Source organism: Zootoca vivipara, chromosome 14 (assembly GCF_963506605.1).
Source record: "Zootoca vivipara chromosome 14, rZooViv1.1, whole genome shotgun sequence".
NCBI classification, from domain to species: Eukaryota; Metazoa; Chordata; class Lepidosauria; order Squamata; family Lacertidae; genus Zootoca; species Zootoca vivipara.
The window spans coordinates 5,932,661-5,937,084 of record NC_083289.1 but is presented as its reverse complement, the minus strand read 5'-3'; positions in this window follow the sequence as shown (position 1 = coordinate 5,937,084).

The window sequence follows — 4,424 nt, the reverse complement described above, 5'->3', positions numbered from 1 at the left end:
GAAATCTCTATGTGGGACAAGAAGCTACAGTTAGAACTGGATATGGAACAACTGATTGGTTCAAAATTGGGAAAGGAGTACGACAAGGTTGTATATTGTCTCCCTGCTTATTTAACTTATATGCAGAATTCATCAAGCGAAAGGCTGGACTAGATGAATCCCAAGCAGGAATTAAGATTGCCGGAAGAAATATCAACAACCTCAGATATGCAGATGACACAACCTTGATGGCAGAAAGTGAGGAGGAATTAAAGAACCTTTTAATGAGGGTGAAAGAGGAGAGCGCAAAATATGGTCTGAAGCTCAACATCAAAAAAACCAAGATCATGGCCACTGGTCCCATCACCTCCTGGCAAATAGAAGGGGAAGAAATGGAGGCAGTGAGAGATTTTACTTTCTTGGGCTCCTTGATCAGTGCAGATGGTGACAGCAGTCACGAAATTAAAAGACGCCTGCTTCTTGGGAGAAAAGCAATGACAAACCTAGACAGCATCTTAAAAAGCAGAGACATCACCTTGCCGACAAAGGTCCGTATAGTTAAAGCTATGGTTTTCCCAGTAGTGATGTATGGAAGTGAGAGCTGGACCATAAAGAAGGCTGATCGCCGAAGAATTGATGCTTTTGAATTATGGTGCTGGAGGAGACTCTTGAGAGTCCCATGGACTGCTAGAAGATCAAACCTATCAATTCTTAAGGAAATCAGCCCTGAGTGCTCCCTGGAAGGACAGATCGTGAAGCTGAGGCTCCAATACTTTGGCCACCTCATGAGAAGAGAAGAATCCTTGGAAAAGACCCTGATGTTGGGAAAGATTGAGGGCACTAGGAGAAGGGGACGACAGAGGACAAGATGGTTGGACAGTGTTCTCGAAGCTACGAACATGAGTTTGACCAAACTACGGGAGGCAGTGCAAGACAGGAGTGCCTGGCGTGCTATGGTCCATGGGGTCACGAAGAGTCGGACACGACTAAACGACTAAACAACAAAGTATAGGAAATCCCTTCAGGTCATTCCCATCTGAAGCGGGATTTTTTCTTTTTAAGGGCCTCTGTCAAAAATTTGTAATCCTCTCTCTTCTTCAATAGTTTTACTGGAATCTCTTTTAAAATTTATAATCCTTTCATCATCTATTTCAATACCTTTCTAATAATGTCTGGAGCACCCTGTCTTTGATACTTCTAGAATTAAAAAGGACCAGACAGTCCCTGGAAATATTTTCTTCTTAGCATATGGAAATTTAACCCTGAATGCACAATCAATAGCTGTATCCACGTCCTGTTGTTGCATCTCAAGCAAAGATGGAAATGCCTCAGTTATTGTATTCCCTATTACTTCATCTGATTGCTGAGGAATAGATCTGAATCTCAAAAACATCGCTTTTTGCCTTAATTCAATTAAGGCCAAATTATCCACCATTAATTCCTGAGTTGCTCTGGCTGCCGCAACTTCCTCCAGCATATTTTCCTGTTCCTTCCTTATTTTTTTATTTTCCTCTTTATTTATTTGAACTGCATCTTGAAGAGTTTGCACTGTTTTCTCCAAATTACTTGTTTTACTTGCAAGAGCCTTTATTTCTGTTGATAATTCACCTACCACTTTGGTGTGGCTTTGAAGATCTTTCCGCATTTCCATCATTACCTCCACAAGGTCCATCTTTGGTTCTCCCTCTTGAATAAAGCCTTTCCTTGATTGGCCAGCTGTCTATGCCAGATTCTTATTTTGTGAGGCCATTTTAAATTTATTAGCCTGGAAAATTATATATATATATTATTCCACAGGTGATAACCATCGTGGTGTTTTCCTTTCTAAAAGGTCCTTATACCTTATCCAAATTGTATAAACTCCTCCTTATTATATGATTTAGGAACCCTCTCTGTTAGGGGTCAGCAAACTTTTTTGCTGTTCCTAAGACCTTGTGGGGGGCTGGACTATATTTTGAAAAGACAAATAATGAATGAATTCCTATGCCCCACAATAACCCAGAGATGCATTTTAAATAAAAGCACACATTCTACTCACGTAAAAACATGCTTATTCCCATCCGTGGGCCGGATTTAGAAGGCGTTTGGGCCGGATCTGGCCCCTGGGCCTTAGTTAACTACCCATGCTCTATGTACTTGTCATACCATAAGTACGCATGCCAACCGTATATTAAGTCAAACCCCTCCAAGTCCAATAGGCTAGATATCTTTTTCTCCTATCCAACAAATGACCTCTCACTCATCTCTCATAAGCAGCACTGCCTGTTGACAATCTGTTGCTGATACCTCTCCCCTAAGCAGCTGGAGAATTCCATGGCACCCCCAGAATCTCAGTCAACAGCTTGTGGGATGGGGGCTGACAGGCGACAGGCAATTTCTAATGTATATAGTGTTCCTACGGACATGGAAGCAGGTCTATTTTCAAAAGCTCTCTCCAAGAGAAGTGGTATCATTTTGAGTGGAGGAGCACACAGCAAGTCTTTCTTTTCCATGCAGTGCTTGGGAAGCATGGCCTTGGTTAATGGACAAGCTGTATCTTGTGATGTTTTGCAGGATATCCCTTGTGGGGGTTTTTCTCTGCAAAGCTGGCACTTCCATCGAAATAACCCCTCTGTTCCCTTTCCATCTGCGCACCATATTGCATCATGTTTAATCAGCAATCCCCAAGCAGTCCTCCTGATGGCACATCCTGCCAGGTTTCAGTGGGTGTTCCAGTGTTTTCAGAGCATGTGAGATCAGCCTCAGAGCAAATGGCCTCTGAGGTGGCAAGTGGGACTCCAGTCCAGCTTTTCTTTTCTTTTTTGGTAGCCGGCCTTGGTGACTAACTAATCTTTGTGAATTCCATTCAGAAAGCAAAGCAGTGAGTCTGATTTAATTTTTTATTGCAGGTTATTGTGCTGGAATGAAATGGGCCTTTGTTATTATTATGATTATGATGATTTGCATAGTGCCGCCTGGGTGCTTTACAATGAATGGGTATGAAAGGTCCCTGTCCTCAAGTGGCTCGCAATCTAAAACAGATACAGGGGAACAATGTGAGGTGTTTAGGTGGTAGATGGAGACAGGACAAAAAGTGGCTTGAGCTACCCCTTTTTTTCTCCCTCTCTTCCCCACCCAGCAGGCTGCTGGGGGACAGCCAGGAGTCTGTCTCCAGGGGTCCAAACTGGTCACTTGCAGAGGGGTCCCCCTCCTTCCATTGCTCCATCAGCTCCCCTCCCATTTATTTCTCTTTCTTGCTTTCCTTTTGCACAGTCACATGAAAGTTGGCTGAGAGGCAGAAAGAAAGTAGGCTGGAATGGGAACCTATGGTCGATCAGAGGGAGAGTAAGATCTGGACATTTTCCAGGAAGGTATCTGGGCAGTAGCTGCTGACCAGTGGGCTGGAGAAAGGGGTGCAAAGTAACGCCCAGAAAGACAGCCCAAGCCAAAGAGATACAAAAGGGTCAGAAGTCACCTTCAAAAGGCTTGACATCAGCCTAAGGGATGGGATGCTTAAAATGTATATATTATTTTAAACTTCTTAATCACACAGCGCTGTAGAGCAGTACTGGAGCTGTTCTCTCCCTCCCCTCCCCTGCTTCTGGGACCCTCAACTCTGACCAAATTCACACCATACCTTTAAAGCACAATGATACTGCTATAAATTAACATGGCTTCCCCACAAGAATTATGGGAGCTGTAGTTTGTTAAGCGTTCTGAGGGTTGTGAGGAGGCCCATATTTCCTTTACAGAGTTCCAGTTCTAGAGTTCCCTGTGAAGAGAGATTGACAGTTAAACCACCCTGAGAATTGTAGCTGGGGGGGGTAGGGGTCTCTTAACATCTCTCAGCACTCTTAACAGACTACAGCTCCCAGAATTCTTTGAGGGAAGTCATGACTGTTTCAATGGTATTCATAGCACTTAAATGTGTGGTATGAATGTGGCCACTTGTGGAGGAAAGGTTTTCTTCACCACTCTGGGTGATGATGGGGAAGGTGAGGTAACTAAAATCCTAGACTAGAGAACCAGGGCTGCCCATCAGGACATGGGCCTGCTCCTGACTCAATGTTAGAGGGCCTTCCTGTATTCCATCAGAGTGCCAGGGCCTAACACATCCTCTTTTGGACCTCTGCACACAGGTAAGCTTTACCTGCATGTTAAATATGGGAACAGTGTCCTCATGTGTTTCTGATAGTGTAGCCCCAAGGCTCTTTGGTGCTATGCCAGGGGTCTTGGCCCATGTGTTTTGCTTCTGCCCAACTCATGTTGCAGATAACCCTGGGAGTCTCCACAAGCCACTGCCTTCTCCATGGGAAAGTTTTGTGCTGTCTTGGCTGTGCAGATTCCAAAAGTGCCCTCCAACGGTGGCATTGCTGGCATAAAGTGGCTGTTCAGTGCCAGCTATAAACAGATGAATTTAACTGCTTCAGTCATGTTGTGTTGCTGTTTCCCCAACAGGCATAAAT